The sequence below is a fragment of the Anas acuta genome, chromosome 8 (assembly GCF_963932015.1).
Source record: "Anas acuta chromosome 8, bAnaAcu1.1, whole genome shotgun sequence".
NCBI classification, from domain to species: Eukaryota; Metazoa; Chordata; class Aves; order Anseriformes; family Anatidae; genus Anas; species Anas acuta.
In genome coordinates, this window is record NC_088986.1 from 13,766,566 (window position 1) to 13,779,745 (window position 13,180).

Sequence of the window (13,180 nt, forward strand, 5' to 3'; positions counted from 1 at the left end):
AGGTAAGCTGTGACCTGCTCTTCCTTCAGAAAGCAGTGTGCTTATATCCATTCATAACAGTAACAGTTTATCCATTGGGAAACATTATTTTACATTATTTCCACAAAAGTAATTTCACATAATGTGAAGTAAACATATATCAAAGAGAATACTACATAATATTTTTCCACTGAAGCTAATATTGTGCAATTCTGAATCTGGATGGAAAGAAATCTTTCTTTTAAAAAGGCTGTATTTGCCTGGGAGATGCACGGCATTCCTCTCTTTGGCAGCTCTAGGAATTATACCTTTGCTCAGTGGCCTTGATTTGTAGCTGCAGCTAAAAGCAGCTCTGTTCAGTGAAGGTCATTTTTGTTCTCTCCTAAACCTAATACAACATGAATGAAATCAGTGACCCAGCATACTCAACAAAATTTGTTTTGTAGGAAGGAGTTCCCAGCCAGCCACCCTTTATTCAGGCCTTGCATTTGCAACACCAGCTGTAACAACAAGGATCCAGCATGTTCAGGCACCATTATGCTGCCTTGGTGCTACTGAGTGACAAGACCGTGGTGAAGGGTAGAGGGTTTCAAGGTTGTACTACATTGGTGCAGCCCCAAAGTCTGGCTAAGCACAAGTGCAGCCCCAAAGTCTGGCTAAGCACAAAGTGGAAGTGAAAGATTGACATTCTGGTGCAGTGACTCAGGGCGCTGCTCATTTAAGGCCAGGTGTGGAATATAGAGCAATGGAAACTTGGAGGGACATTTCTTAGGTTAATGATGGGATGCTGTTTTAAAGTGACAGCTTTACAAAGACAAAGAAATATTTAAACACTTTTTGTTTTCAACACTGGCATCTTTAAATAGCCATTTCTTTTTACTGATGCCTTGAAACCATGCCTTTTTTTCTGACTGCTTCTCTTGCTGAAATTACTGCTGTACTTGCTACATACAGTCAGGAGGATTTTCCAATGCACCCTGTGCTGGGCCATCAGCTGATGTTCAGAGAGCATGTAATTTTTCTTTAGAATGTTCTGATTCCAGCTGTATGTACTTTTCAGCCTGTAACTATATATATATATATATATCAAGGACCAGGAAAGTAACTAATGCATTACAGTGTGATTTAAAATTATATGGACCTTGATATTATTTACAGAAATATGAATCTATGATAACTCCAGTGAAGGTGGGTTTGCATAAAAATAACTGGGAGCCCACACACACAAATAAGTGACTTGGAGTTTTACATCCACAGACTGTTGATGTGTATGAACTGTCTGCTTGCATGCACTTGAACTGTTGTATCTGAGTTAGCTTAGCCTGGGAGGGACAAGGTCCCACAGCATTTTCTTAGTGAAACTTGGGGCAGGTGAGGAACTTGGAATAAGTTTTTATTTTGCCAGCTACATTATTTCTCTGTTGTAATACAAAACATGTTGTAGACCTATGCTAACAACAAAGATCTAGGAATATACAACTAGCTCAGCACCGAGCATTTAATTTGAGTGTTCAGTTGTTTTTCCTGGGACCAGTTAGGTGTAAAACTGGACAGTAGCATTGCAAAGGTAGCAGAATTGCATGTGCAAATTGCAGTAATTATACGAGAAAATTAAGACTATGTTACAGATTTCTTTTTGTACATGTAGACACATGCATGAAGTTTAGAAAATCAGTCCAGAAATCTTAAAGCACAAATGAACCACACAGATCAGTAAGCAAACAGCCTAAAAATTCTGCTGTATATGATGTCATCCCTTTGCTGTAGGTCAGAAATAACTTCATGCTGTTAATTATAGGTATTTATCATAGTTCATATGATTTTGTGGGGCCTTGACAGTGATCAAAGGTGGTTCTTTGGACGCCTGTCATCAAGAGAGCTAGTAATTGTGGAATAGCTTATTTACTGAATCTAATATGCCATTAAATAGACTTATTTTACCCTTTTCAGCAGTTAATGTAGTTGATAACAGGACAGTTTGTTTTAGTAAAGTTGATTTGCTGCAGTCAGGTACAATAATTATGAACACTTAGGTATACTATAAGTTTGCACATTAACACATGAAAGTTGTATTACAGCAACTTTAAAAGCCTGTCTTACACTGGTAATCGGCAAAGAGTTATGAATTAAGACAAGATAGCCTGTGAAAACGTAATTTTAAAATGAATAACAAATATAACAAAAATAAGACTGTGAAATCATTATCATACATGCTTACAGTACAGCCAAACTGATTCTTGAAACTATTGTAAAAGGAGCTCGAAATTTAAACCTCAGACAAACATGCTGCATTTGAGACATGATGACTGCTTTTACAAACCCCAGCAAATGTACAGAAAAACAAAACAGAGAGTGACTTGAACTGGAACAGAGAAGCAGATAGTGCTACTATTAGATTATATTACAGGTGGGAACTTCAGTTTTTCCCTGTTTCTCTGAGCCTGAAAGTCTTTCTGTTCTAACCTTGCACCTGGATTCATCCTCCTTGCTTTGAATCCGCCTGCACTCTGCCTGGGAAAACCATTTATGCAAAGAATGACCTCTCTCCAGGCTTTGCTGCTTGTTTGTGGTGCAGATGAGTGTGCCAGTTCAGAGCCCTCTGTTCAGTGTTGACTAAGGCCTTGAAGAGTTCTTCAGCCCCACTAGGCCACAGAAGAGCCTATTGAGACTGTCAGCCTTTTTTCCTGCCAGCTATTTTTTTTTTTTTTTTTATTAGGCCGATAAACTCCTGAATTGTTGAAAAGCAGCTGCTCTGAGGAGGATTTAGCTAATTCTCAGGGCACTTCTGGGTGTGTGGGAGATATATTTACGTCTGGACTACGAAGGTCCCTTGCATTGTTAGACCTAGGTGACCTCTTTCTAGATCAAAAAGAGGTTGTTGGAATGCAATTAAAATGCAGTGTTACTTTCCTGTGAAGCCCCAGTAATCCAATCAACAATTCTCTTTCCCCATCTTTGTGTCAGTTTCTCTGTGTTCTCATTTTATTTCTGTTTCAAGTGTTGTTTGTGCTGTAATTTGGTTCTGCTTTTTCAAAAAATACCTCAGATAGTATTATTGAAACTCTCCTTATTTAAAAAAAAAAAAAAAAGTGTCCTGTCTTCTACCAGCCAGTTCTGCAGAGGTTCAAGCTATTAATTTTCACGTATTGCTCGAGTAAGCAGAACTATGTGCATTTGATTTTTCCCTAATAATCTCAGATGTAGTTTTGTTGTAATGTAGTACACAATTCATATTGATTAACATGTCTGTAAGTGAGATATGCATTTTATAGACACAGTCCAAAGTGAAGCATGAAATCGAACTGTAAATAATTACATTTTTTAAAAGGGTTGGCTTTTTTTTTTTTTTTTCAGTTCTGTGGCAAAATTTGTACTTACTGAAACAAAGGTTTGATTAAAACTAAAAACAAATTTACATTTGTAGGAGTTTTAGCACTGTTGTTTTCAATTTGTTATATGCCTTTACCTGGCATGCTATTTCACCCTTCATGACACACATCAATACCTTCTTTATGTCTAGCTATTACCACTCATTTAAAAATCTATTTTACATGATTCTTTCAGCCAAAAATGGACCATAATGACATAGAATAGAGCCTGTGCTTCATAAATTCTCCAGGAATCAATACTTTGGCTGGGAATTTGTCAGTCTCACAAAGTTATGCATCATTAAACTTTACTATTATTACAGTGGACTCTGCTTCAAAGTTCACTACCTAGCTGATATTGGATGAACCCATTTAAACCAAGGAAAAGATACAAGACACAAATGCTTCTGCACTGACATGTATTTATCCAGATAATGTTTAATTTATGAAATATAAGTAGGTCTTAAACTGATTATTGGTTTATGGGCAAAGTTCAGCAATATCATTGTTAAAGACAATAGGCTGATTACAAGTTATTGGCAAATGACTTTAAACTGAATCCATTCAGATTATTTCAAATATGACTTATTCTGCCCATAGGATCTTATACATTAATCACACAACAATAAATGTGAGCACAAACATCCATTTGAATGCAGAACATTTTCCAGCCAAACCACATTAGCAGCTTTCTTATTGCTATTAGCTATAGAGATTTTTTTTGTCCTTATACCTATTTGTAAAATGGGTTTTCTCAGTAAAAATACAAGTATTTGTGCAAATGGAAGTATTTGTTGCACACTGTTGATTGTGTCCTGTGCCTCAGTATTCTGTGTGAAATATTTTAGCTTACTAAGAGCAAAGATTTTTACATGGCTCCCAGACAGAATAATGAACAAGTAATGAAATTCAGGAATTTATGCGTGACACACAAGAGGAAGACTGTTTATTTCTACTGCTCAATATTACTCTTGAATACTGTAAACACACCCACAATTTAGGATCAGTTTACAGAAGGGTTATAAGCAGAGGAAAAGCTAAATTCCAAAGATTATTTGTATGCAATAAATGAAACAAGCTATATTTGTCTGCCTCAAATGCTTGCTTGACTGACCAGTTCTGGGATTTGAAAGCTCTCAAGCCCATTTGGACAGCCTTTCTCTGCTCCTTCACAGTGCTCCTGATCCAAATAACAGTCTTCTCAGCTGAGAGTACTTGTACTGGCACCCATGAACATCATGCTGTACTGACTTCCTGTGAGTACTTGAGAAAACACTTAAAATCAGGTATAAATAAATGCAAGAATTAACTGAATTAACTCAAAGGTTTTGTGGTTGTTCCTACCTACATAGAAACATACAAGGTTCCAGTGAAATCACAAGCTTCTAAAAATGCAGATGTTTTTGTTAGTCCCTCAAGAAGTCACCTGCAAAAAGATAAAGGACAAAATCAATGGTTTGTTGGCAGGCATGTACCCAGGCACATGTCCTTCCTTTGCTCTCCTTGGGATTGCCACACCTGCCTATCTGCTGCCTCAGCATCCTCTCACACTCAGGAGATCAAAAAAGGAGAAAACAAAAAGGGTCGTTAGTTAAGAGGTGCAGGTGTGAAGAGGCTTTCTAAGCCATAGACTTGGCGCACCTGCTCCAAGGAGCATTGCTGGGAATTGGGACAGGTGTACTGATCTCCGGGCCTTACCATGCTTGCAGGGATTGCCAGGTACAAATGCTGCATATTGTGTGTTTGCAGGAGGAAATAATTTAGTACTGGTCTCACTGCATCTTTGGGTGGTGATCCAGTGCACTCACAATGCAGGGCAAGTTATGCAATTGTGATCTCTTGCACAGCTGTAAATAAGCTGCAAAATGAGCTCTCACTTAAAGCAAGAACAATTTCTGCAGGCCTCGAATCAGCTATAAAGCTTTCATTTTAAAAACTGGGCTCCTGCTTTGATTGCCTTGACTATTTCTCTTCTTATAAATCTTAAATAATGAAAAGAACAAACGTAAAATAAGTAGGTTGGGATATCTGATTCAAGTTTACCAGGCTTCCCTCAAAGACATTCGTTTCACTTGCTTTTTTAACAGGTATTAGGGCTCCTCTTACATACTTTTTTTTTTTTTTTTTTTCCAGAGGAGATTGGGTTACTGGATTGTTTGCCAGTGTTTTGATAGTATCTTAAAGGTGTCTATAAGATCAGGTTTATCATTCTAGGCCCAAGTATGAGGATTTTGTTAGGTACCAAAGTAACTGTGCAGGAATCGATGTTCCAATAGAACAGTACTAAAGATGCTACTTAGAAATCATTAGTGATCCACCAAAACCTACATCTTTTACAATTCATTTGAAATATTGTCACAGCTAAGAATCAGATATATCTGTAATCTCTCATGTACTCTTTATATATTTTTCTTTATATACATAAAATATGTGTTATATAGGTTTCTGATCACAGAAGATAATACTTGAACACTTTCATTTATACAGTGGAAGTTGAAAGTAAAATAGAGAATAGCGAATGATATAAAAATAGTAAGATGACTTGAAAAATAGGGTGTATGTGGCATGGCTGATAGAAGATCCCTAAGGTTTTAGAGAAACTATTCAGCTATTGAGCACTTCCTCAGGGACACAGGCTACACAGAAGTGGAAAGATAAACTTACCCTTTCACACAGTCCTGTTCAAAACCTTTCATAGCATTTCTAAGTCAGATGATATGACAAAGATACAACTGTTGTCTTCATTATTGTCTTATTATTATTTCATTTATAACACATACTTACATGCCTGGCATTTCACAGATAAAAGGCAATACAGGCCCTCTATCCCTGACATCTTACAATCTAATCTAATCAGCACGAATCACACAGTAAGTAAAGCCACTGTCATCATGGGTATATCTCTGCGGAGAAAAAAAAAAAGTGTGAAAACAGAAAAAAGCAAAAAAGGTTTGCTGGGAAATGTTTGATTTTCCTTAGCTTAATTTTTTAATTTCTTTAGTAATACTTTTCTTATTTCTTTAGTAATACTAGTAAGGGGAAAGGGGTGGCAGTAGGCTGTTCTCAAGCAATGGTGAGAGGTGGAATGGGAAGATAAAGAAAACTGAAGGAAGAAAATGAGGAGGTGAAGGAGGGGGAATGAGGTCATTGGATGCACTAGGGAAATGTGGAAAGGGGTTGACTGCTTGAGGCAGAGGCAGCGGCTTGGAAGAGTATGAAGTTGCAAAGAGACAAAAGGAGCACAGTGCAGGGCAGAGTCTGCATAGTGAACACTGAGTATCTGGGGAAGCAGTAGGAAGCCAGAAAGGAAAGTCATTACAAGGTATTTTTTAAGGTAAGTGCTGATATTTTGAACTGAGAGTTAGTGAAAGAAAAGACTTTGCTAGCTTCAGATATGTGGAAGTGTGTGGGATAGATTCTTCTTCCAAAGCATGGAAGAAGATGGTGCTCAGCTATTGCTACAGTCTTTGGGTTGAAACAGCAGACGTGTCTTTGCATGAGCCTTTAGAGTTTAAGACTCTTTGTGACACATGCTGAATTTACATTGGGCCAAGCCAAAAGAAACATCCCTGCTGTCCCTCCCATAGCCTACTCACCCATTCGGTCCCTAGCTGCCTGAAAGATGAAACCTTTCAAACCTCCTGTGAAGGTCATCTTTTTATGCATGAAGTACAATACAGACCCATTTGAACATCAATAGTAAGGTTTCCATAGATGTGGTGAAATGAGTTTCATTGAGGCTGTCTGTGGCTACCAGCAATACCTGTGTTTTAAAATGTTTTGTTTTGTTTTTCATTAATGCTGCCATATAGGGGATTCTGATATGCTTCTCATTGACTCCAACATGCCGAGTTTTAGCCTTCTCCATCTATTAAGTATGCAGTTCTATCAATATTGCTTTAGACTTTCGAAGGTCAGAATCAGGCGTGATTTTTTACCTGCCTAACAGTCTGTTGTGTTGATAGTTGAGGAACATCTAGCATATTTCAAATGAATATATTCTTACAGGAAACTCCTGTTAGACTGCATGAAGAATAAGATTTATATGGGATTTTCGCTATTAAATGCTCTACTGTGTTTTAAAAATTCCATGTATTTTGATATAATTCCATATTTTATTTTATAATTTTTTCAGAATTTTCTCGATTGTATTTACTGTACCTGTAGCCTTGTTTTCTTCCACGAATTATTTGTTTTAAGGCATTTGTTTTTAGACACCTGGTTCATATCAAATGCACTTCACTTTTTATTTTGTAGTCAATGCACAGCAAAACATTCAGATAAAGTTATAGATGCTGCATTCTTTAAGCAGCTCAATTTATAAATCCTTTTCAAAGTGTCATTCAATAAATAAGTAATTATTTTTTCTAAAATTTATTAAGAGTAAATGGTTAGCAGGAACAGTTCCTTCTCTAAATCCATAGTGCTTGAAGTCCTTCCTATGCTGCCTTTAGCATCCTTACAGAGTTCAACGATTACATATTTGACTTCAATTTACAGAAGCTTACCACTGGGGTAAAGGTAATATATTTGGTGTTTTGATATAATCTGTTTCGTGAGCACTACTGTCAATATCTATAAACTTCTCTCAATACACCACACGAATGTTAACATTTTCCTTTTGACTATTATTACCTCTAAAACAACAAGGATGTTCAGGAGGGAAGAGGGAGAGGGATGTTTTGGATGATTTGTCAGTAACAACCCAGGGGAGTACAGATGCGACTAGTCTTATTTTTATATTTATTGTAAAATTAAATGTTGACATAAGGTCTGAGGGATTTGCATGAATACAACAACGTCATTATTAAACAGCTGGGATCCTTGAATTTTTCAAAACTAATTCCAGGAGGGGGGAAAAAAACAAAACAAAACACAGAGCCCATGTGATAGAGTGTAATGAATAGTGCCTCTTGTTTTCTCAAGAAATTATTCTGCACTCTTGAAAAATTATCAGCAGTGGTAATTTCAGTGCTTCTTTCATTTAATACTTTTTGCATTATTCACATGAAGTCCATAAAGCTGTGCAACGTGCACACTGATATCCTTTTTTCTATGCCAGGTGCCAATTTTATTGCAGAATATAAATGTGTGCTATACAGAGGCCCATTTGTCTCCTCAGACAATAATGAGATATGTTTGTGTTGTTTTAAATAGTGTTGGCTGTATTAAAACATCTGGTTGCAGAGAACGGGTGTATTAAGCAAAGGGTTATGCTCATGCGTGCAGGCATATTCAGGACACAAGGTCAAATTTTGCATTAAATTGGTGAATGAAGGGTGAGAAGTCAAAGACAGGTGTCCCTGGCTGTGCTGTCAACTATTTAAAGCCTAACATCTGCTGGCAAACTCACCGCAGCCAAAATCATTAATGGTCCAGAGCTGTGTACGTGCTAATTCCTTCCCCATATAGTTGGTGTGTCTTTTATACATCAGTCCATAACCTTAACTGCTCTCCTCTGGTAGAACACTGGGGAGATGCAGTGCAAAGACAGTTTTCTCTCAACAAAGGTGGAGGCTCTTCCAGCGCCTCACTTTGTGGTCCATATACTCACCACAATAAGCAAGCATGGATGAGCAAGCGTGTGTATGTTAAAAGCACGTACACTCATTGAATGAAATTCAGAAAGTCTAGTAAACATCCTGTCATCCAGACTGGAGATAATATATAATTATCCTTTTTATTCTATTGCTTGACACCCAAATTGTGGTCGCATTAGTGTGGGTAGTTTCATTAACTTCAGAAAGAGTCCTGTTGAATCCCTTCCCTTCTCATTAAGCGGGCTGCTGAAGAGTCAGTACAAGTGAGAAGCCCCAGACAGGTGGTACTAATTGTGGAGTCAACTATTAGAAACTTCTCTGTTCTTCCTGGAGCAGCCAAGCAGATCAATGTTCACAGCTGTTCTTAATGCTATCACTCTTACCACCAGTACACACCTTATGCAGGCAATACTGCATACAGAATATGGGTAAGAAATGGTTCTGCTTGTCAGTAAGACATCTTTAGCTAGCCTTAGTAGCCACATTTCCAAATTTTTGTAATGAAAAATTTGTCAGAGATTTGCAGACAAGTTTGCTTAAAGCCCTTTCTCAGTTTTCAAATCTATGCTTCTTCTCAGTTTACTGAAATGGTAAGGGATGCCAAACTGCTATTCACAAAATCCCAAAGGGCTGACAAGAAGCAGTCTATTAGGTTTTTTTCTGTCTGTCTGTTGTCAGTCCTTCTTTCAAGCATGGAATTTCAGCATTCATGTTTAGAAAACAAGGTCTCCTCATCACAGCATGCTGGATTCCAGTGAAATCTTTGCAATTTGTCAGTAAAACTTCCAAGGTTTTAGAGACATGAGAGCACAATGCATCATCGTTCCAAATTTCATTTGCTCTCATCTTTGCAGTTCTTAGGAAAATGGAAATTGTGGCCAAATTCTTGTCATAGCCTCTTACACCTATTCTGTGTGACTTGTACTCCTGCTTATTCAGTCAAGTAAGAGAACAAAATGCTGTGCATTCACCTCCTTGTTCCAGCTGTCCAAACTAAAGGCTGTACTCTGAGCCAGGCTATTTCCTCACATCCATTTCTTCTTTGGGTAGAAAGAAGGAAGGATGAGCCTGGCCTTCATACCAGTACTCTTTTCCCTCTCTTGTATAGGCACTGTTCTTCTTTAGCTGATTAGGGCAGCCAGCAAGCCAGATGAGTGGGGGAAAAAAAAAAAAAAAAAAGAACAGCTGACTTTTTCAACTGCAGCAGTGTAGCTTTTATGTAGCAAAGAGAGAGAGAAAGTGAAGAATTATTTATTTCTGAGCAACAGAAAACTCATATTTCTATGTCAATTATAGAAGGGACCACTGCAATATCCTGTTGGCTACAGCCTGTCTCTGAACTGCTCCGTCCTTACCTGCTACAAATCTTCCACAAAACTGTGATCTTTTATTTTTAAAATTCTAGTCTTGGAAAATACACTGCTATTACATGTTATGCCTTATTCATGACTACACTGAAAAGTTCAATCTTGCTTTTAGGGTCTAGGAGACAAATTTATCCCTCTTAGTGGTACAGAGAGCCTTTAATAAAGCAAATGCTTTTCCTCCACTGAGCAGAAGGAAAAAAAAGGAATGACTGGAAAAGGCCTTAGTGAATTGGGGCACCTCTAGGGAGGTCTCCAAGCTTCAGTAAGCAGAGCTGAGAAAAGCTGGGACGAGGTTGATCTAATGAGTGCATCATGACCCAATGAATCAATTGGCTGTTCCAGCTGTGCTTTGCCTCTGCAGCTTATTTGAACTGATTTGTTCTGCCAGTTTATTGATATAACTGAGTGATTTTCAGAACTCATCCTTGTTGTTTAAACTCTCCACAATTTCTCCCTAATTATGTCGTCTTTACAGTCATCTACAGCCCCAGCACGTGACTGTGCTCACCTTCTTTCATATTAAGCAAAGAGCTTAGGTCCCTGTTCACAGCAATTTCCATCACTGATTGTAAAATGTAGGGGATCTAAGTTAAGGACCAAGCTGGATTTTGCTCAGGATGGTGCTATGCTCGTGATCTTTTGAGTGCTGTTTGCCTGCCTCTGTTCAACAAATTTTCTGTGCAAAGACGCACATAGTGGAAGAGAGCTTTCTTAATAGGAATGAATTTTAGAGAATTTCATCACAAACAACAATTTGGTATGCCCTTGAGATATGTGGAAATAGTAAGGACATACACCATGGAAAGGCCTTGCCGTAGGAATCCAAGTACTTAAGCTGAGCTAACCTGCCAGTTTAGGTGTAGATGCCAATAACCTGAGCTAGCCGTGCTGTGTAAACATCCTGGGAATTAAAGTGCAAGGCACATCCCAATGTTTTTCTGCAGTCTTCAATTTCCCCTGACTTCTGGTAAAAGTATAAGATTTTGTTATGGCCAAATGCTTACTGAAAGCTAAACAAACTAAGCAGTCTTTAAAAAAAAAAAAAATGTTCTAAAAGACATAAAAGCAACTAAAAACCAAACTCAGGATGGAAAATAAAATTAATGCCATCATTGGTTCTTTAAATACCCTTTCTGGAAACCTAAAGCAAAGATTTTTAAAGCTTGAGAGTCCAATTTTTTGTTCTTGGGGGAGGGTGTTCTGTTCTCAGGCATCTTCTGGAAATTCACTAAATTTTCTTACATAGCTTTTGCAGAATTTGATACCTCAAGACTAAATCACCACGTTGTACAGTTTAGTTTGTTGTTTTTTTTTTTTTTTTTTTTTAAACCTTGAAAAGGCTTTCTGCATCATTTTAAGGGCCACTTACACTGTTTCGGACATGTATATTAATGTGAACTGTGACCCTCCCCATGAAATTATTTTCACTTAGCATACAAGAAATAGAGAACACTGAAGCAGAAATATTTTTTTGTTTCTTAATGAGAACCAGTACAATTCTAAAGATAATCAGATTATTCAAAATGTTAATTACTCTAACTTGCTGCAGTCTGTCTGATACAAGCTAAAGTTACACATTGCTTTTCCCTCCTTCCCAGAAATGGCATCACTGAGTGCATTTCCAAACTTTTAAATATACATATTTTATTGTTAAGATTTATAAAATCACTGTTTTCTGCAAGGTAAAGAAGGTGTCTTGGCAGAGTTCACACTGAATGAAGAAAAAGGAAGAGGAAGAAAGGCTAAAAGACTGGTTGTCAAACCCTTTTCTGTGTTCAAAACTACTCCAGTCCAACTCGCATTGAATGCTAGTGACATCATGTAAATTTTATCCAAAATATTTAAACTTAGTTTTTTAGGTAAATACCTGAATCTATCCTTAAGCATCTGAAAAAAAGGTAACCCAATTCCTTAAGTACTGAAATCTTTCAGTCTCCTTTAATTTATAATCTGCACCATAAAATTACTCTGGCCTTGTTTCAGTGCTAGGATGTGTACTACAATTAAATTTGGTTCTTGAGGTTGAACTTGGCTCTTATGGCACACTCTTCTTTCATTGTTTTAGCTTCTTGCAGCTTTGTAATATTGAAACATAAGGAAATCACCCGGTTAGGCAAAATTTGTAAATTATTAGTTTTATTTGGCTTGATATGCAGTTCTGTCATTCGCTTGTAGGAGGAAATAGAGATACGTATTTATCACTCACTAAAAGCAATTTTGTTCAAGCAGGACCATTGTTCCTGGAAATGAGGAATTGTTTACACAGAAAAAAAGATGGCCACATGAACTGTAGGAGAGTTGTTGCAAGCTACTAAAATTCCTTCCAAACTTTCAGAAGGTTTATCTTTTAGTAGCTGACTATCATGGAAATTAAAATCTTTTCTGACTTCATCGTGCATAATCTCTTCCCCTCAAGGTAGGGCGCCATCATTTGATTGAGATGGGTTGTACCTCCATATCTGTGTCAATCAGTGTAGGGGCACATGCTACACGAGCTGGTGCTTATGAGAGAGGACACAGGAGATTGAAGGAAGGAAAGTTCTTTAAGATTTTTCTACCTACGAAAGCTATGGTTGCAAAGTTATCATAAATGTAAGCTTTGCCATATTTCACTCTGTATATACCTCAACATTAGTCATTTCATCTAAAAATATACTGCTAGAGGTGCAAGAGTAATTAATTTTTGACCTTTCAGAAGGCTGCAATAATTCTAATTGTGCAATGGTGGTTTCTATGGTGGGAAAACTTATTTCCTGAAGTTGGATTTTGATTGACAAATTCATTTCATGTAAAAATATGACGTATCCATCAGGTGGTTAAAAGCTTTCAGCTGTTTCTAGCCTTGCCTGGATTTGAACCAGTGACCTAAAGGCAAAAAGCTTTGTATCTCATTAGCAAAACTCTCAGCTATGCTCTGCACCCATTC

At 37.4% G+C, this 13,180-nt stretch overlaps 1 protein-coding gene and 1 long non-coding RNA gene across 4 annotated transcripts in view; one reads left to right on the forward strand and one right to left on the reverse strand.

Annotated features, from left to right (window-relative positions):
• The window catches only part of ADGRL2 (adhesion G protein-coupled receptor L2), a 391,171-nt gene that overhangs the window by 118,698 nt on the left and 259,293 nt on the right, over positions 1–13,180 (forward strand). The gene's annotated exons all lie outside the window — the stretch shown is intronic.
• On the reverse strand, positions 3,056–5,195 carry LOC137860625 (uncharacterized). Of its 3 annotated transcripts, none has more exons than XR_011099105.1 (3): positions 5,046–5,195; positions 4,692–4,773; positions 3,056–4,610 (listed from the first exon to the last, which is right to left on the reverse strand). It is a non-coding gene; the product is annotated as an uncharacterized lncRNA (long non-coding RNA). The 3 variants fall into 3 exon arrangements; XR_011099104.1 differs by lacking the exon at positions 5,046–5,195 and adding an exon at positions 4,870–4,977; XR_011099102.1 differs by lacking the exon at positions 5,046–5,195 and adding an exon at positions 4,866–4,948.